The sequence below is a fragment of the Hemitrygon akajei genome, chromosome 5 (assembly GCF_048418815.1).
Source record: "Hemitrygon akajei chromosome 5, sHemAka1.3, whole genome shotgun sequence".
NCBI classification, from domain to species: domain Eukaryota; kingdom Metazoa; phylum Chordata; class Chondrichthyes; order Myliobatiformes; family Dasyatidae; genus Hemitrygon; species Hemitrygon akajei.
Genome location: NC_133128.1, coordinates 179,732,665 through 179,754,659, shown reverse-complemented (window position 1 = coordinate 179,754,659; position 21,995 = coordinate 179,732,665). Strand labels below are relative to the sequence as shown.

At 38.1% G+C, this 21,995-nt stretch overlaps 1 long non-coding RNA gene across 1 annotated transcript; it reads right to left on the bottom strand.

The window, feature by feature from the left end:
• Window positions 1–12,932: 12,932 nt before the first annotated feature.
• Window positions 12,933–21,668, bottom strand: LOC140727411 (uncharacterized). The gene is made up of 3 exons (XR_012098848.1): window positions 21,574–21,668; window positions 15,858–15,942; window positions 12,933–12,994 (listed from the first exon to the last, which is right to left on the bottom strand). It is a non-coding gene; the product is annotated as an uncharacterized lncRNA (long non-coding RNA).
• Between the last annotated feature and the right edge of the window lie 327 nt (window positions 21,669–21,995).

The following is a 21,995-nucleotide window of genomic DNA, read 5'->3' as shown; positions in this document are numbered from 1 at the left end:
TTTTTAAACAGAAACTTCAAGTTTATCGTCATTCAACCGTGTACATATTCTTATGCTCTTTTATGTCAGGAGCCTGAATCAGCTTCTGCTGAATCATACAGTTTCCAATGATCTATACACCACAGGGCAATTTCATAAGTCTTGGAAATGTGATTTTATATTCAATTTGGCATATTTTCCACGGAATCTCATACATGATAAAGGACTTCAGTAGTAATGTTGACACATCAAAGTCCATGTGAGTCTCTCTACCATACATCCTAATAACCTATCCAATGCTCTGTTCAACTAATGTATACATAGGGTAGGATTGCATAAAATTACTGAACGGCTCTCCAGGGCTTTAGACTATAGATCAAGTGATGTGAATTCAGATCCCATCATGGCAACTGATAATTTAAATCCAAGTAGGAAAAAGATAATGTTAATAACTATGATGTTGGAGATAATAATTATGAATGGCATCATAGGTTATTGATGTCCTTATGGAAGAAATTCTGTACGTTCATGGCTCCACCAATGTGGTTGACTCTTAAATGAGCATCTAAAATAAAAGAGAAAATGCTGCAAACACTCTTTGGAGGTCAGACAACATCTGTAGAAAGGTCTATAGGAATGTCGAACTTGAAGGCAGAGTACGGAGTTCAGGGTTCTTAGCAGTGTGGAGGAACAGAGGGATCTTGGGTTCCATGCCCAGGGATCCCTCAAAGTTGGCCGCAAGTTAATCGGGTGGGTAAGAGGGCGTTTGGTGTGTTAGCCTTCATTAATTGAGGGTTTGAGCTCAAGAGCCATGAAGCAACATTGCAGCTCCATGGAACTTTGAATATTGTGATCAGTTCTGGTTGCCTCATTATACGAAGGGTGTGGAAACTTTAGAGAGGGTGCAGAGGACACTCAGCAGGATGCTGCCTGGATTATAGAGCATGTCTTATGAGTATAGGTTGAGCAAGCCTGGGTTTTTCTCTTTGGAATGAAGGAGGATGAGAAGCGACTTTCTAAAGGTGTATAAGGTGATAAGATGAATAGATAAAGCGGACAACCAACAACTTTTTCCCATGATGGAAATGATTAAAACAAGTGGACAAAATGTTAAGGTAATTATAGGAAAACTTAGGGGCATGTTCTAGGTAGATTTTTACACAGAGAGATGGGTGCATGGAGCATGCTGTCAGGCCTGGTGGTACAGGTAGAAACATTAGGGACACTTAAGTGATTCCTACACAGACACATGGATGAAAGCAAAATGAGGGCTATCTGGAGTGAAGGGCTATATTGACCATGGTGTAGATTAAAAGGCTAGCACAACATCGTCGGGTGAAGGGCCTCTAGTGTGCTGCACTAAATAGAATATAGAAATTTACAGCCCATTACAGGCCATTTGGCCCACAATGTTGTGCTGACCATGTAACCTAGTCTAGAAATTGCCTAAAATTTCCCTACTGCATAGCTCTCTATTTTTCTAAGCTCCATGTACCTATCTAAGAGTCTCTTAAAATAGCCTATTGTATCTGTCTCTACCACTTTTGCTGGTAGTACATTCCACGCAACCACCACTCTCTGTGTGAAAAACCTACCTCTGACATCCACCCTGTACCTACTTCCAAGCACCTTAAAACTATGGCCCCTTGTGCTAGCCATTTCAGCCCTGGGAAAAAGCCTCTGACTATCCACACGATCAATGCCTCTCATCATCTTATGTACCTCTATCAGGTCACCTCTCATCCTCCGCTGCTCCAAGGAGAAAAGTCATATATAGCTGTAACAGTGGGGTCCAACTAAGGTCTTATATAACTGTTCTTAAAGAAAAACTGTTTACATTGAGATGGATAGAAGAAAGTGGTTCTATACTCACGGAAGTTTGGAAGGCTGAGATACAACCTCAAGATTTGCAGGGTAACTGGAGTGAAAAGTTATTCTTCAGTTTAAACAGTCTCGAATGGGGGGGTAATTACAGGATTACGAGTTGATCTTTTAGAACTTGTAAGTATGTATCCCAGAGCTCAATCATCAAATATACTTAAGGTGGAGATTAATATATATTTTATATATTTAGGTAAATTGTAGATCAGAAAACTTACAAGGATGTTGTCGGGTTTGGAGGATCTGAGTCATAAGGGAAGAGTGAATAGGTTAGAACTTTTTTCCTTAGAATGTAGAGGATTGAGGGGAGATTTGATAGAGGTATACAAAATTATGAGGGGTATAGATAGGGTAAACGCAAGCTGGCATTTTCCACTGATCTTGGGTGAGATTACAACCAGAGGTCATGGGTTCAGGATGAAAGGTGAAAAGTTTAAGGGGAACATGAGGGGAAACCTCTTCACTCAGAGTTGTGAGAGTGTGGAAGGAGCTGCCAGCACAAGTGGTGCATGTGAACTTGATTTCAACGTTTAGGCAAAGTTGGAATAGGTACATGGACGGGAGGGGTTTGGAGGGCTATGGTCCCAGTGCATGTCGATGGAGCTAGGTAGCTAAACGGTTTTGGCATGGAATAGATTGGCCGAAGGAGCTGTTTCTGTGTTGTACTTCTCTATGACTCTACAACTCTAAGTCAAGTGACATGAGAAGGGAAAATTAGAAAAATAATGTGTCATTTTCTTATTGAAAGGGGAAATGGGAATGAGGGTTCATTTGGCCTGGACTTGCTTCTACATATTATTATCTTAAAACTGATGCTCATTTCATACATGTTTTTGTCGTGTTTTCCATCATGGTATGGAAAGATATTCAGCTAAGGAGTGCTTAACCTCAAGGTCACCAATATTTTCACATCCCTATGTGATTGTCATCGTGAAGTATCTTCAAAATGCTTTGCTCTGTTCTGAACTACATTCTCACCAATAGTCAGATCAACACTTAACTTTACAGAATCTCTCATCATTGCTTTGTCTCTATTAGGGAGTTTCTCTGATCAAGCCGTTTGATTAACACCACGTACTTGGTGTCTGTAAGGTAACTGAAGATGCACAGTATGGTAAATTTTTATCCCAATTACCAGCTTCCAATCAACACAAGCACTTAACATTTACCCCAGTGCGCTGTTAAATCCCTCCACCAGCCTGTTAGTCTAGGAATGGTATTGGATACTCTCGTGACTCCCACAACATTAAATTAATATGCTGCTCAGGCTGAATTTTCTTCTGGGAATACAACCATTGAAAACATTTTTATCATGGCATTGGCAGTTATAACAGCTTCCGTGAACATAAGTGATAAAGCATTCACATGGAAAGAAATTCAACTCCAGAAGATTGCTGTCATTCTTCCATTTCATTATTGCCGGACCATGGTTCAACTACTGTAAACTTGAACCTATACTTTAAACGGCACGAACACTACATGAAATATAGGTACAGGTGACCCTCTGTGACACTGCTGTTCAGGTTATGGAAATCATCCGTAGAGAATTCATAAATCACTAGTTAAAATTTGAAATATAGAATAAAATTCCCTCTCTGAATCAGGTTTAGTATCAACGGCATATGTCGTGAAATTTATTGACTTTGCGGCAGCTGGACAACGCAATACATGGTAATAGAGAAAAAGGCTGTGAAATACATTAGGTGTGTGTATTAAATAGTTAAATTAAATAAGTAGTGCAAAAATAGTAATTAAAGCATAATGAGGTCATGTCCATAGACTGAAAGTCCATTTAGAAATCGGATGAAAGAGGGGAAGAACTTGTTTCTGAATCATTGACTGTGTACCTTCAGGCTTCTGTATTTCCTTCCTGATGGTAGCAATGAGAACAGGGCATGACCTGGATGACGGGGGTCCTTAATGATGGATGCCACCTTTTTGAGGCATTTCTCCTTGAATATGTATTGGAGACTAGTGCCCATGATGGAGCTGTGACTGAGTTTACAACTCTCCACAGCTTACTCCAATCCTGTGTAGTAGCCCTGCCCTCCCCCTGACTTGCCAGTTAGAATGCTCTCCACAGCACTTTCATAAAAGTTATGTGAAAATAAAGTAAATAAATCAACACAAATTATTATATTGCAGACTTACGGTTCTGTGGTAAGGAGCATCATGATACTGCCTATCTTCTAGGAATGAAACCCTCCCATAATGCAGGGGTCACTGTGCAGCAGTTTTAGGTTATTTTACCCTTGGAGCTGTTCTGCCATTCAGCTAGATTATGCCCAACCTGAACTTCAACCCTTTGATACAATTAACAAAGATCTGCAAGTGGGAATGAAGTCCTGCTTTTGTAATAATCTTCTTTACCCACGACATAGATGAGGACAGAATCACTGGATTAAGAACATATTCAACAAAAACAACTTTGGAAGTATTCAACCACAAAAATGCCTTTGTAATTAGACCATAAGACCATAAGATATAGGAACAGAAGCAGCCCATTGAGTCTGCTCCTCCATTCAATCATGGGCTGATCCGATTCTTCCAGTTACCCCTTCTCCCCTGTCTTTGCCCCTTACTCTTTGATGCCCTGGCTAATCAAGAACCTATCTATCTCTGCCTTAAATGCACCCAATGACATGGCCTCCACAGACAGTCATGGCAACAAATTTCACAGACTTACCACCCTCTGACTAATGTAATTTCTCCACATCTTTGTTCTAAATGGACATCCTTCAATCCTGAAGCTGTGTCCTCTTGTTTTAGACTCCCCTACCATGAGAAATAACTTTGCCATATCTAATCTGTTCAGGCCTTTTAACATTTGGAATATTTCTATGAGATACCCCCTCAATCTCCTGAACTCCAGAGAATACAGCCCAAGAGCTACCAGATGTTCCTCATATGGTAACCCTTTCATTCTTGGAATCATTCTTGTGAATCTTCTCTGAACCCTCTCCAAAGTCAGTATATCCTTTCTAAAATAAGGAGCCCAAACTGCACACAATACTCCAAGTGTAGTCTCACAAGTGCCTTATAAAGCTTCAACATCACATCCCGGAGCTTATATTCTATACCTCTAGAAATGAATGCCAACATTGCATTCACCTTCTCAACCTGGAGGTTAACATTTAGGGTATCTTGCACAAGGACTCCCAAGTCCCTTTGCATCTCTGCATTTTGAATTCTCTCCCCATCTAAGTAATAGTCTGCCCGTTTATTTCATCCACCAAAGTGCATGACCATACACTTTCCGACATTGTATTTCATTTGCCACTTCTTAGCCCATTCCCATAAACTATCTAAGTCTCTCTACAAGGTCTCTGTTTCCTCAACCTACCTGCTCTTCCACCTATCTTTGTATCATTGGCAAATTTATCCACAAATCCATTAATCCCATAGTCCAAATCATTGACAAACAACGTAAAAAGCAATGGTCCCAACACCGACCCCTGTGGAACTCCACTGGTAACCGGCAGCCAGCCAGAATAGGATCCCTTTATTCCCACTCTCTGTTTTCTGCCGATTAGCCAATGCTCCACCCACGCTAGTAACTTCCCTGTAATTCCATGGGTTCTTATCTTGCTAAGCAGCCTCATGTACGGCATCTTATCAAAGGCCTTCTGGAAATCCAAGTACAGCACGTCTACTGCATCTCCTTTGTCTACCCTGCTTGTAATTTCCTCAAAGAATTGCAGTAGCTTTGTCAGACAGGATTTTCCTTTCAGGAAACCATGCTGGCTTTGGCCTATCTTATCATGTGCCTCCAGGTACTCCGTAAACTCATCCTTAACAATTGATTCCAACAACTTCCCAACCACTGATGTCAGGCTAATAGGTCTACAGTGTCCTTTCTGCTGTTTCACACCCTTCATAAATAGCGGAGTAACATTTGCAATTTTCCAGTCATCTGGTACAATGCCAGAAACTACTGATTCTTGAAAGATCATTGTCAATGCCTCTGCAATCTCTCCAACTACTTCCTGCAGAACCCGAGGGTGCATTCCATCAGGTCCAGGAGATTTACCCACCCTCAGACCATTAAGCTTCCTGAGCACCTTCTCAGTCATAATTTTCACTGCACATGCTTCACTTCCCCGACACTCTTGAATGTCCGGTATACTGCAGATGTCTTCCACTGTGAAGATTGATGTAAAATACGCATTCAGTTCCTCTGACATCTCTGCATCTCTCATTACAATATCTCCAGCTTATTTTCTATTGGTCCTATATCTACCTTCAACTCTTTTTTAATATCTTCTTTGATATTAGTCTCCAGCTTCCTTTCGTAATTCATCTTTTCCTTCCTAATGACCTTCTTTGTTTCTTTCTGAAAGTTTTAAAAATCTTCCCAGTCCTTACTTTGGCTCTGACTTCACTTGTCAGCCATGGTAGTGTCCTTCTTCCATTCGAAAATTTCTTCTTATTTGGAATATACAGTATCTGTCTTGCACTTCCCTCATTTTTCACAGGAACTGTAGTCATTGCTGCTCTGCTGTCCTTCCTGCTGGTGTCTCTTTCCAATCAACCTTGGCCAGTTCCCTTCTCATGCCATTGTAATTTACTTCATTGCACTGAAACATTGACATATTGGAATTTAGTTTCTCCTTCTCAAATTTCAAAGTGAACTCGATCATATTGTGATCACTGTTCCCTAAGGGTACCTTAACCTTAAGCTCTCTTATCACCTCCGGGTCATTGCACAACACCCAATCCAGCACAGCCGATCCTCTGGTGGGCTCAACAACAAGTTGTTCTAAAAAGCCATCTCTTAGATATTCTACAAATTCTCTCTCTTGAGGTCCAGTACTGGCCTGGTTTGCCCAATCTACTTTCATGTTAAAATCCCCAATGACTATCATGACATTGCCTTTCTGACACACCTTTTCTATCCCCTGCTGTAATCTGTAATCCACATCCCGGCTGCTATTTGAAAGCTTGTATGCAACTGCCACTAGGGTCCTTTTACCCTTGACATTTCTTAACTCAACCCATAGAGACTCTACACCCTCTGATCATATATTATTCCTTTCTAATGATTTAGTACTATTTCTTATACACAGGGCCACACCACCCTCTCTGCCTACTAACCTATCTTTCCGATACACCGTATATCCTTGGACATTCAACTCCCATTGGCAGCCATTGAGAGTTTCAGAGATGGCCATTACATCATGCTTGCCAATCTGTAGCTGAATTTCAAGATCGTCCATTTTATTTCTTATGCTGCATGCATTCAAATACAACACTTTCAGTCCAGTACTTGTAGCTTTCTGTTTTAACTGCACCACGCCTCTATTGCCCTGTAACTCATCCCACTGGCTGTGATTAAGCCTCATCTCCTGCCTGTCCTTTCTATCATCTCTATTGCACGCTATCTTTGATTTATTTCTGTTTTCCCCTTCCTCAGCCCTATCACTCCAGTTCCCATCCGCCTGTCAAATTAGTTTAAACTTTCCCTAATAACTCTTTTAAACATGCCTGCTAAGATATTGGAGCCCTTTGGATTCAGGTGTAACCTGTCCTTTTAGTACAGGTCGTACCTCCCTCAGAAGATGCCCCAATGATCCAGGAACCTGAAGCCCTGCCCCCTACACCAGTCTCTCAGCCACACATTCATACACCTGATCATGCTATTTTTGCGCTCACTAGCACGTGGCACAGGCAACAATCCCGAGATTACTACCCTGGAGGTCCTGCTTTTCAGCTTCCTACCCAACTCCCTGAATTTTCTCTCCAGAGAGAATTATCTCTTCTATTTCCCTTAGGTTCCTTTGCTCCTCGAAAATTATCGACCATCTGAGGTCCAACTAGAACACTGATGAACCATCATGGAATGTAGCAGCTTTAGATTGAGCTTCAACTGGAGTCCTAATATTTGTGTTACATTTCTAGGATGCCTTAAGGTTGTTATACCCAGGGGATGTAGTGAGGACAAGCTCCCACTAACTACCAAATGCTCCCAGGGGCGTGCGCCTCAAATGGCCTCTGACAACCAGTCAACCTGGCTTTTCACGTGTGGCTTAGCTACTAAGCCCAACTGAACCATTTCTACTGACAGGAGAATGGGCAAAGGTGGGTAACTGACACCTTAAAACGAGGGGCTTCGGTAACATGCTGTTCATCAGCTGTGATTGGCAGCTCATCTAGCAGAGAGAAAACTCTGATCTCCAACCTCAGCCACCTTGTGGCTGTACTCACTCATGGGGAAGACTTTAGGAGTAAACCCTGAGGGAAATTCTGGAGCTGGAGACCCTATGGGAGTCCTATGTTGAGTTCAACACTGACCAGCACTCCTGCGATATTGCTGGTGCCAAACTGTATTGGTCTCTGCCGTTCCTTCGGACTCATCAGCCTGCTGCATGGCCAACAGCTTGCTCTTGATACTGTGCTGCCCTGGCTTGAGTGTAACATAGACAGCTAGGACGCAGCAGCCATGGTCAACCTGGACCAACAGAGAGCATCAATTTATAACCTGGCAACTAAGCAACATGCCATTGTAGGCGGTGTTAATCCTTCAAGGGTACTTAATTGGATATAAATTGCTCTGAAGTATCCAAACATTGTGAAAGTCATTATTTCTTTCTTATGTTATTAGTATAATGTGTCACAGGATGGAGATACGTCTCTACCAAAGAAGATGCAAAGCACTCCTCCCCTCTGCTAGCCTGTAGGTCACCCTTGGGCAAGGTGTAGCACCTGCTTAGTCCCCCAATCATGGTCACGTGAAGCCATGGGTGCAGGTGGTGGATGTTCATAGGAGCAGCTGGTATATATCACAAGTCCTGGTTATGTGACCACTGACACCAGGCAGATAATTTCTGAAGAGTATTGATAATGGCTGGGGTCAGCTGTCTTGTAAAGACACTGCCCAGAAGAAGGCAATGGCAAACCACTTTGCCAAGAGCAATTATGGTCAAACAACGTGATCACCCACGTCATATAAAAAGACAGCACATAATGATGATGATGATCTTATTAGTACCATTTAGAGCAGTGGCTTCCAACCTCTTTATAGAAACATAGAAACATAGAAAACGTACAGCACAACACAGGCCCTTCGGCCCATAAAGTTGTGCCGAACATGTCCCTACCTTATGTCATAGAACAATACCATTAAGCAAGGGGTCCTTGGACCCTAGTTTGGAAACCCCTGGATTAGAGGAATATACCTAATTTATGTCTTAAGAATTGAGTAGTAAGTGAAATTCTCTCAGGGTACAAGGTGTTATTACGGAAGGTGGTAACCTTGTTAAGACATCCTTATGTAATTATAATAAATAAAAGCAGAAAATGTTGAAGCAGCAGGTCAGGCTGCATCTTGTAGAGAATTAATGTTTCAAGTTGTTCTACAGATTATGGCTGACCTCCTGAATATTTCTAGTATTTTCTGTTTTACTTCGGCTTCCTAGTAACCAGTGCAAGTGGAGCCTGTGGTGTGTTTTGGGATTCAGAAGCGGAGAATAACAAGTCAATAAAAATTAGAAGAAGATTTGCTTTTTCGGGGACACTTTTTCTCAGTGACAGGAAAGTATTTCTGAGGTGTAACTAATGTTGAATGTTAAATATGCAGCAAACAGTTTTACTTTAATCATTTCCAAAACTAATTTGTGCACAGCAAGTTCTGCCCCATCCCCACCCTCAAACAAAATGTGAACAGGAACCAAACACGAGGAAATCTGCAGATGCTAGAAGTTCAAGCAACACGCACAAAATGCTGGTGGAACACAGCAGGCCAGGCAGCATCTACAGGGAGAAACACTGTCGACGTTTCAGGCTGAGACCCTTCGTCCTGACAGTTGAGGAAAGTTGGTATTTGATATTTCAAGTCAAAATGAAATCCAGATGATGATTTTTCCTCCAAAATGTCGGCGTTCATTTCCCTCCTTGGATACTGCCTGACCCCTTTGATACTGTTGTGGGCTGTATCAAAAGGGGCGATGTATCAGCATACAGGAGAGAAATAGAAAATTTGGTTGAGTTGTGTAATAACCACATCTTCTCACTCAATGTCAATAAGACCAAGGAACTATAGACCTCAAAAACAGAGGTCCACGACTCATTAATCATTGGAGGATCAGAGGTGGAGAGGGTCAGTAACTTTAAATTCCTGGGCGTCACTATCTCCGAGGACCTGTCCAAGACTCATCCTATAAATATAATTGCGAAGAAAGCACAACAGCACCTGTACTTCCTCAGGAGTCTTCGGAGGTTCAGCATGTCATCGGAAACCTTGGTAAGCTCCTATGGATGTGTGGTGGAAAGTGTGCTGACTGTCTGCATTACAGCCTGGTATGGGAACACTTCAGCTCAGCATTGTGGGCCAAAGGGCCTATACTGTGCTGTAGGTTTTCTACGTTTCTGTGTTTCTGACACCAATGCACTTGAGCGGAAAATCCTCCAAAACGTAGTGGATTCAGCCCAGTACATCACGTGTAAAACCCTCCCAACCGTTGAGCACATCTACCTGAAATGCTGTCAGAGAAAAGCAGCATCCATCTTCAGAGATCCTCACCACCCAGGCTATGCTCTTTTGGCACTGCTACCATCAGGTAGAAGGTACAAGTTGCTCCAGACTCACACCACCAGGTTCAAAAACAATTACTACCCCTCAACCATCAGGCTCTCAAATAAAAGGAAATAGCTACGCTCATTTAAAGACTCTGTTATATGGTTATTTCATGCTTGTTATTTATTGCTATTTACTTAAATCTGCATTTGCATAGTTTGTTTACAGTTAACGGTTCCTGGTGTTTACGGTTTACAGTTACTGTTCTATAGATTTGCTAGGTATGCCTGCAGATAAAGAATGTTGACATGTGGTAACGTGAATGTACTCTGATAATAAACTTTACTTCGAACTCCTGAACTTTGAAGTGCTGAGTTCCTCCAGCAGTTAGTTTTTGCTCCAGATTCCAGCATCTGCAGTCTGTTGTTAAAAATTCAAAGCAAATTTATTATCGAAGTATATATATGCCATTATATACAACCTTAAGATTCATTTTCTTGCAGGCAATCATAGTAAAACCATGAAACGCAATAGAATCGATGAGAGACTGCACCCAGCAGGACGGACAAACAACCCACGTGCAAATATGAAAGAGCAAAAATATCAGTAATAAATAAGTAAGCAATAAATATTGAGAAGATGAGGTGAAGAGCCCTTGAAATTGATTGCCCTTGAAAGAGTCCTTGAAAGTTCTTGTGTCTATCCTTGTTAGCTCTGTTCAGTGTGTTCAGAATACTGCATAAGAGATGATATCTGAATCTAGGTGAACAATGTTATTTATTAATTTCAATTATTTTATATAGTACTGCTATAAGAAATCAAGCTTCTCTTGGGTTTAAATATATCACTTTCTTTCAGAAAAAAAAACAGCTGGATGTATCTGAATGCATTTATTGGATTGTATCAACTGCATGTTTACAATCTACTCTGTAAACAAAATGTTTGGTTATAAATGGTAATCAGTTAATTAATAACCTCCAAACTCAGCACTTTTATAACATCCTGCCTTAACAGTATATTACAGCTCTTGGAAAAGTTGAACAAACTAGTACTCTTTGAAACACAGCCTCAAGTAATCTCATGCATTAACTTAATATTAAGAGTGTGACCTTTTGAGCTTTTACCCTTAAATCTGGCTTAAATAAGTTCATTTAGATCTGATCCCTTATATATGTGCTTTTTAGGTTAGCCAGGAACTCCGACATACACAGGCATCCATCTGCCTAACAAAATCTGTATTTTAATTACTAAAGTATTGATCCAAAAAATACTAAACAATGCAATTATATACTGTATTTAAAAACTGAAGCATTTTTGCAAGATTTAAGTCAAATTACACTGCTAGTAGTTTGGTTTTTGACTGCAAATCTAAATAATATAAACCTGTGGTTTGGAACGGCTCTGGTATAAAGTAAATAACAGATTACAGTAACATTCAACATTGTATTAAAATTAGAAACTATAGTATATCAAGTCCTGACCTAATAGTATATTAACCTGTGTTGGACTGTGTATCTAACTATACAACCAGACAGGTGGTGTAATATTAAAACTGGTATTCCCACATCTACTGAGTATTCACAGAGCACTCAGTGGAAAACAGAAATCTACCCACTCACCATTTAGCTTGTATCGTCTCCTATTGAACATGCAGATGGCATGGCGGTCCCAGATTTCATTTTAGTTAATCTAATCCCTGCACTGCTCCCACTAGAAAGGAGGGCATTAGCAGCCATATGTCAACCAGATTTGTCAAATTATTCATTACAATTAATTGCTGTTCTCACTTAGGCCTTTAAGGCTGTGAATTGCTCTGAATTCTATTGCAAACACAAAATTATGAGTAAAAGACTTTAGCCCTGTCATTCAAATTTCACGCTGACCTTTATCTTTCTTTTGCTTTCACTATGGGTGTAGAGCTGTAAGCTTTATAATTGGTTTTCCATTTCTTTCTTGCTGTAGGTGGACCATTGGGCTGGCCAGTTAGTCTGACCACAAAACAGGGGGGAAAAAGTGGTTCCCATCAGACACTATTTAACCATACAGGATATTATATACCCTAACAGTGTCAAAAAAGCTGCATGTTTTTAAATTTTGCACTAGTTGCTAATTACACTTCCAGCTGGCTTTCTTTTAAACCAGGTTTTCAATTTTCTTTCAGAGTTCTTGCTTCAAAAAGTTTATTTTTTATTCGTCCAAGCAAAAACATTTCAACAAGTAATCTACAGGTGTCTTAGAAAGTAGTGCATTTCCAAATTATTGTACAATGTCAGCATCACCTTAGAATTTGTATAAAATATAAAAGTTTATTGACTTATGTAATTATACCTGCTCAATATATTACCAGATAAAACAAGGATGTAATGACAGCAGTATGTTAGGTCCTATTAAGAAAATGAATTTTAAAATTCCAAGTCATAAAAATTCGATACCAACATTAAGGTGACTAAAGCATCAGAAAAGCAAATGACATACGTCACAAAAAAAAAATGTTATCCTGTGCACATTTAGGCGATCTTTGTAAATTTCATCCCTTTATTCAAACTTACATGATGAAAATGGTTTACATTATTTTCATTGCTCATGTCTCCTGAAACTCAGCCTTGCAGGTTATCTTTGTGCCTGTAAACAGAATTGGTCAGGTTTCAAAGAGGTCATGTTGAAAATTCATAATTTCGCTTCTTTTACATCTTAATTAATCCAAAGTGCTTTTGTTTAAGAAATAATTCAGCACTTACAAAGTGAAAAAAATAGAAAATTATCCGTTTGATTTTATTCCTTTACACAGTCCTTTTCAGATTACCTTTAGGTTCCTCTTTCATTATTTGGATATCTAATGAGCATTCCTTCCTAACCCATAAAATTATATTTTATAGTGATTAGATCGCTAAAACTGAATACATTGAGGAAGCAAGAGACAAAGTGACATATTTCTTCTGTTTCCAGGCAATTTTCCAATAAATCACTAAGCAAAGTTCACAGCCTCACCAGGCCCACCATTTTCACCAGCACTACGAGCTTGCTTCATTTCAGCAAAGGCTGTAAACAGCAATCAAGCAAGATGGGATTACAACTGCTTTGTGATTTCTAGTTTGTGTGCAGGGAGTTGAAACTGAGCTGAATGAGTGAACATTAATTAAAGGTGTGAGCAACAAATTAATTTTTTTAAAGGCACACTCTCATGAAAATGTGTTTGCAAAATCATTGTTTTCAAACATCATGGTGATGTATATCATGTTGAAACACAGTATCAAGCCTTTTGTGAGTAAACTAACTGTGACTATAGTAGTAATGTATCCTCACAAAATAATGACATTGCTTTCACATGCTTTGTTTCATGAAAGCAATGCTTTTTTTTAGAAATTAAGGACAGGAACATCTTGGCATCCAGAATTTTAGTCAAAAACAAACAAATGCAGAACAAATTCTTGTTCCTCCAACTGCTAATTTCAATTAACCAGACTGACCTGATTAAGACATCCACAAATTTTATCTAGGGTGCCCAAGACTTTTGCACAGTACTGTAGTTTTTGTATGAGTGCTCTGTATTGCCATCTCAAAGAAAAATAAATTTTGTGACAGATGTGAGTGATGATAAATCTGACTATGATATGGGTCTCTATTGTGGGCTGAAAGTGGCAAGGGTGCAGGGAGAGGGAAAATCACGTTGGGAAAAGGGGAAGGGAGAGGGGAGAAAGCGAGAAGCACCAAAGAGCCATTTTGTAACAATCAATAAATCATTTGTTTGGAATCAAATTACCTTGCCTGGTATCTCAGGGCTGGGTGTGTCTGCACCTGCGCCACCCCCTGGCTCTCCTCTCTGCCACCTGTCCCATACTTCTCCCATGGAGCTCCACCCTCACCCGTTCCCAACATCCTTTCCTCCTGCTAAATTTACAAACTCACTCTACTCCATGTTGACAAATACAGTATTGTACAAGATTCTTAGGCACCCAGCTATATATATGTATCTCAAACTTTTGCACAGTACCATTTAATAATTACTTAGAAAAGAGTGAGAAACTAATATTTCTATTGCATTAGGACCTAGATTATGATCAAGTACATCAAGTGACTTTTCTCTTTTACTTCAGTCAGCAACATTCATGCCATTTGATACTTGGTTTTCAAGTTCTTCATTCAAAGTGCTGACCTTTGCACATTGCTGGCACTTTACAACTTGCCAGATGACGAGACCAGAGAGATTTTGAGTAAACCGTTTGGCAGGTATGGAAGAACTATTGATACTAATGTTTTTTTTTCAGATACAATATCCTGCTCCTCATCAAGTTATCTTCAATGAATGTCCTAGATAATATTCTTCTCTGAATTAGCATTACCAAAATAGGTTATTGACTATAACACAATGGTTTTACTCGATGGACAGACAAACGCCACTTTGAATAAATGTTTCTGAACTACTAAAATGACTTAATAACACATTTGAGGTGGATCGGTAGCGTGGTAGTTAGCACGATGCTTTACAGTAACAGCAACCTAAGTTCAATTCCCGTTGCTACCTGTAAGGAGTTGCTACATTCTCCCCAAGACCACTGGATGCTCCTGTTTCTTCTCACAGTCCAAAGGCTTATTGGCTGATAGGTTAATTGGTCATTGTAAATTGTCCTGTGATTAGGCCAGGATTAAAACAGAGGAATTGCTGGGTGGTGTAGCTTGAAAGGTCAGAAGGGCCTATTCCTTGCTCTATATCAATAAAATAAAATTTAAACTATTTTTCCTCTACTACTTTCTTGTCATTATACAATAGTGTGAAAGTCGCAGTGATTAAATGGTAACATTGGATTAACATTTTCAGCAGATTGATTGGGTGAAACCAAAATTTTGTTGAATTGGTCAGCTTTCCATGTGGGCCCCATAAAAAAGGGTACGTGGATTGCATCAACAGTGCCTCTCAAAAGCAATAGAATGTATAAGGATATTATTTAAATTCACAGAGAAAATATCATGTCACCACGTTTCTCAACTGAGGAGCCCAGTGGGTTGCTTCAGTCAGTTACATGAATAATATTACTAAATTCATCAAAATAATTGAGTCATTATGCATAACAATGTTCCCCCTATATTTTTTGCTGTGTGGGCTAACCATTTCTTTGAACAGGAAATTTTCACATGGCCTGAAAACTGCATTGCACTTTAATAAAACATTATATAAAAGAAAATTACAGCCGGGCAGCAACAAAGGCTATGTGCGCGGAAGCATTTCAGTTACTGCGCGGCTGTGTACCCATGCAGATTAGAGGGAACTGTGTCCTTAACTTATTGCAAATGGTTGAAACTTTATTGCATTTCTTCTAAGCATTACAACAGTATTTGATTTTAATATATATATATTTTAATTAATATGAAGTAGAAGCACATAATATAGAGAAAACAACAAGCTATAATGACTATTTAAAAGATATATTGTTTTTTGTTACTAAACTAAGGAAAAATATTGCTATCATATTTAGATCATAATACTTACATTCAGTTCCTTTACTGTTCAGTACTCAGGTATGGTATGGCATAAGTTTCCCAGTGTTTAAGGTGGGTGTAAATACATTCGGCATCTGTATAAGATACAAATGAGTGAAAGGAAAACCTGTGTTCGACACGCATTGCCTTATACAAGCAAAAAAGCCTCAAGTTATATTTTTAAATCATATTAGAATATCTTCTTAGGAAGTTTCAGTTAAAGAGAGCGAGAGAGATTAGTGATAACAAGGCAGATTAAGAAAACAAAAATTCCTCAGATCAAGACAACTTTAATACAAAACGAAGAAGATTTTCAAATATTGCACTGATTCATTTTATACATCAACATACACTATAAAATTAACTTTCAGACTGCGTATTTTACATTTATTTATTTTAATTATTACATTTTTAGTAGAAACTCCAAAACCATATTTTTTACGTAGTTTGTTTCACAATTACTTTTCTATAAGACGATAATCTGTTCCATGTGTGTCGGCTCATTTCAAATGAAATGCTGGACATTAAGTTTTAAGCTAAGTGCTGACAGTAACAGTTTATTATTGTGCCCATTTCCTATGTTACAACACCCAAGACTTTTCATGTTCTATGCTTTACCTCCAACTCATACTTAATATCTCTACATGGTTTGCATGTTCAATTCACAACCTTCAGCTCTGACCACCATCTTTTGGCAAATATATTCTTGTTTTAAAACTTAAAGTGCCCATTTTTATTTAATTTAAAAGGTCCTGACATTGCAATAGCCTTTAATTTAAACCGAGCTAATAATTTTGACATTCTAACACATTACTTCATTCTAAACATGCGCACAAAGAAAGACAGAATGACTGTTACAGTGAGTCCTTTAATGCCTCGTTTTTTTTATTAGTGTTTTGTAAAGACTGTCAATTTAAATTCAGCAATTCCAAGTGGGCACAAAGCTGAGATTTCTTGCCCTTCATTACTTGAACATTTGCACATTAGATTTCAATATGTTGACCACTAAAGGTCACCACAATCTTTGAGCCTAAGATGGAAAATAAACTTTCTAATATCTAGAAGGCAGTAAATAATAACTCACGGTTGGTATTCTGTGGGCACATCACTTTCAATTCACAATAATATTTCAGAGTGATATGATATAAATTGAACAAGTCATCAACTATTATTTATTGCAAACTATTCAATTGAATTTATTTCACCTTAATGTAAATATAAATAAGATTAATGATGAACTAGTTAATCAGTTTTGATATTTATTTCTAAAGTACCTATTAAACGTTTATACAAACTTAATTAAAAAGGGCACATCCATAAACTGGTCACCTAAAGCTAAAAAGCCTGTATTGTAAAATAAAATATTCCGAGACAAAGTAAGCTTTTATCATAGTTTCAGAACAGTTGATTCAAAATCAAACTTCTAAATAATGAAATGTAAATGAAGTGTGTTGGAAATCAGTGCAATGCTTTCTGATTTACTTCTAAAGGATAAGCTCCAGGAAACCAACACCACCTGCTCAGTTTTATGCTAGAAGATGTGACATACTCCAGGGAAGTCATACCCAGGTTAACAGGATTACTTTCAATCTTTTAATATTTAAATCTGTGACACCAGATCACTTTCAGCGAGCAGAAGATCATGATCATGTATTGAATTCCCGGTTTTACCTCCCTCACATGGAAATGACGTCAGCAAAGTGCCACTCAGTTCACTCCAAACTCAAGCAGCAGTTCAAGAACAGACTGGTTAGCACAATGCTTTGCAGTAAAAGTGACCCAGTTCATCCCCCGCCCTGCTGCTTGTAAGGAGTTTGTTTTTTCTCCCTGCAACTACGTAGATTTCCTCTGGGTGCTCTGGTTTCCTCCCACAGTCCAAATACATACCGGTTGGTAGGTTAATTGGTCATTGTAAATTGTCCAGTGATTAGGCTAGGATTAAATTGGGGGAGGGGAGTGATGGAGGTTTGCTGGGTAGGCAAAGGGTTTGAAGGGTCTATTCCGTGCTGTATCTCAATAAAATAAATAAAAGTAAATAAAATGAAAACTGTCAATTTTTGTGACAAAGGTTAAAGTTTCACACTGAAGCAGCTATGAAAATTATTATGCAAAAACACTGGAGAAGGTAATTTTCTACGAGTCTTTGGGAATATAATTGAAGATTTGGGACACTGACCAGATAACCACTCATTCAAAGGAGACCTGCTCATGTGGAGATCTGGCCCTCATTGACCAACAAGGGATAAATTGCAAACCTTGCTCCATTTCAGCTTTGGTTCCAGCTCCACAGGACCAAGGTTGGCCGGACTGGTAGGAATGAAGTCATGGGGGGGGTGGGGGGGGAGCTTGAAAATAAATTTATCATTTACCTTTAGGAGATTTGTCTGCTCTTCTGCTAGGCAGTCATTGAGAACTCCACTGGTGTCCTTTGCAAATCACAGGGCATGAATGTACATGTATTCCTGACATTATTGTATGATTTAGGTAGGCACCTCTGCTGCTGTGAACATGGCAGGTGAAATACACTGGTGGATGCCTAAACGATCAATCAACCGCAGGAGTTAAACATCAACCTCAAGTTTTCTAGTAGCCGTCATTTGCATCACTAAACATTCTTTTGTGTAGCTCTTACGCTTTTTATTTTGTTACAAATTATCACTTATTTAACAATAACTAAATTCTTTTCTGAGGCAATATTTATTAAATAATTAAATGGAAAAATATCACAAAGAACAAACAATATGATTATTGAAATTCTTGTTTAAATAAGGCTGGCTTAATTTTCCCCCTTAAAATATGTATTTTGTTCATTTTCTTGTGAGCTTGACCCTCCTTATCTATGCCCCAATCCCCTTGACACTAGTAGTTAGTCAGTCTAGTTACTTCCGAGCACTACTTTTATTGATTGAGTTAAAAAAATATGTATTCAACATATTCTGCTATATTAATATTATACTACTCAAAACTACTTTTGGATAAAAGAGCAGTTCAATATGAAAGTCATAATAAACATACCATGCATGTAAAGTGATAAACATGCCTACAGCAGCAAAGGACAGAACAATTATATTTTATTATTCTGCAGCAGAGATCTAATGTTAATAGGCATCATTTCATTTAAAGGGAATCTTCGCTCAGCCATGGATTTACTCTCTGCACTGTTGAAGCAGTGTATAAATATTGGAACTAAAACCTTTCTCTTGAAGACTCCAAAGATTTAAATTAGACCTGACACTCAAAGTTTGTGATACACCTAGTACATTCAGTTTGTTTCAAAGTGTATTTACACAGCCCTAAGTACTGGAAAACATCATGTTTTCATCCAACAAAATTGTACAGGCTGTATCTTCCACTTGGTTTCCAGGGAGTAACACTTATAATATGGATGTAACAGGTTGTAATCTTCATAGAGTTGTTATGACAATCACTGAAAATCAAAAAGAAGCTGCAGATGCTGTTAATCTGAAATAAGAACAGAACACCGAAAAAAACTGAGGAGGTCAGAAAATGTCTGTGTTAAAGAGAAACAGTTTACATTTTGGGCTAAGGATTCTCCATTTGAGCTGGAACATTTTTTTTCCAATTCTATTGAAGAGTTTTGACCTAAAGTGGTTTCTCTTTCCACTGCTGAGTGTTTCAAAATTTTTCTGACTTTATGACATCCTGCTTAGCCTTCTGGACACTGTTTAATGCAAGCAGGTATCTTATTCTACTATCTTGAGAAAAAAATATATAAATTTTAATTGTAGGTGTATTTAAAATGTTCGTTCACCTTCAAGTAAACTACTAAGCAATTATACTTCTTAAATATTTATAAAAATTAAATGCAAATCCTTATTTTTATTTGCATTTATTTCTATTCTTGTGCCTTGGAAAAATGTTTCTGAAGACCAGTTGAAAACATTTATGCATCTTCAATTTAAGAGTAGTTTTTCAGAAATCAGTTCCCTAATATCTTGAGCATGGCATATAAATAATGTATGCAGTTAGATTCATTGGAACAATTCAAAGCCAAATGCATTAATTCGGTAATATTAAGTCTTATTAATTTCATTTTTGATTTATACACATGGTGAATCCAAAACATATTTGGGACGTCAATGCAGACTGACACTAAACAGCTTAGGGAATTTACACTGTTTTTGAACTGCAGATGCTTAAAAATTTAATTGTGTTGTCCTTTGACAGGAACCCTGATACATATGATAAGAAATAGCTGCTGAGGTCAAAGTGACAAGCTGTCGTAAACTAACTGTCATGTGGCTTCTAAGCAGATAGACAGTTCCCACAAGCATATCCAACTTCTGGTTGAAAAGGTTAAAATCCTCCTAAGCAGACATGTTAGCCAACAGCAGCATACAAAAGCAACTTTTTTTTCTCACTCTTCTGTCAATTATTGCCAGTTGCATGAATTTAGTCTCGTATTGTACAATCCTGGTATTGCTAGACAAGTCTGTCATGTCTTCTTCTTCAAACTACAATAAATCAGTTAACCATTGCTTCCCTGTAATCGCCTCTGTGTGGTCCAACTCACAGCAAAGACATTTTTGATTATGGAGAAAGTTGTTCACACTCCATGAGAATGGGATTAAAGGCATTATCATAGCTGTAATTAATGAAACAAAATGAGGCAAACATACTGTTTCCAGAACAATTACTGCTTACTTATACATAATCACTACAGAAGCACTGAATATGTGCAGTAACAGCTGTCTGTTATTGAAAGTAAAATGGCACAGCAAATAGATTATTAAGGATATACAAAGAATGAAGCACATCATGAACTGCTCAGTGGTATGGTAAAACAAAGGAATTTATTTACCCAAGTGGCTACAAAGCTACATTAAACAACCAAAATCTGATATAATTATAGCATGGAGTGTTATACTCAGCGTGCTATGGGTATACGTACCTTAACTTATACTCTGCACAATCACATGAGGTGCAAGAACCAAGAATGCATCTCACAATGCAGATATTGTCCATCCTGTAATGTCTTTCAGATGAACAGAATGAAGCAGGCACTATTCATTTGGCAAAATAAATATTACATTTGAAGCTTTAAAAATATGAATTTTGAATGGACAAAATAGTTTCAGTGTTCTGCCTTTATAAAGTATAATATATGAAATACAAAACTGAATATTCCTTAATTTGTAGAAAATGCTAACTCATATAGGTAAGTACGTTCTGTCTAATATACTTCATTTTGGAATGTTAGCTACTGTCACAATTGCAGGAATAAAAAGTGCAGCCATAATAAAGACACTTCAGTCTTTAAATCTCTAAACTCCCGAAACATTTTGTATTCTCTTGTATTATCCACTTAATATGTACATAGTGAAATAGGAAAAATTGCAATTATAAATATTTAACCCTGTCAGCTGTTTACAGATTTTCCATTAATTGCAAAGAAAATTAATTTGTCTTGGGTCATCCTGGGGTGAAGGAGTACATTGGAAAGTATATTTCATGGAACAGATATTGAAAGGATGGAAGAAAGCAAAAAATGCAAAACTGTCAAACCGGGCAACAATTTACTCATATAACCAGTAACTGTTAATTATTATCATGAATAACATGGAAGAGTTTTAAATAAACATCAAGCATATAAATAAACATATAAACAAATTATATCTAAAACAGCTAATGTGTTTATAACCAAAGTCCTGTTCATATACCTCACGTTTTATTTACATAACATGTGAGTTTATATTTCCAGTTACCTCTATACTGATCAAAGAGCAGAAGCTTTCTTTTCTGATGTTAGTTCTTCTAAGTCATATCCACCGGTACAGCAAGAACTGAACCATTAGACTAATGTTCCTCTTATTTTAATTGCTTTTGTAAACAAACATTCACTATTGAACTCAAAGAAGTCAAGCAGAAAATTGATAACCAATATCTCTGCATTGCTCTAAGATTTCTTAGTGTGCAAGGAACAGGGTCAAGAACTGCTGTTTTAAATCCATCCCAAAATTATGGTCTAAATTTCAGTTTTTTCTTTATTCTTTAGTTTGCTGTGGGACTTTAGTCAAATATGTAAGTGCTGTTACTGTTCAGTTACAAAGGCAGCATTAACAAAAGTTGGATGTAGGCAAGAATGTAGGCTTACACTGCTAAAGGATATTTCTTCCCACTTCCATTT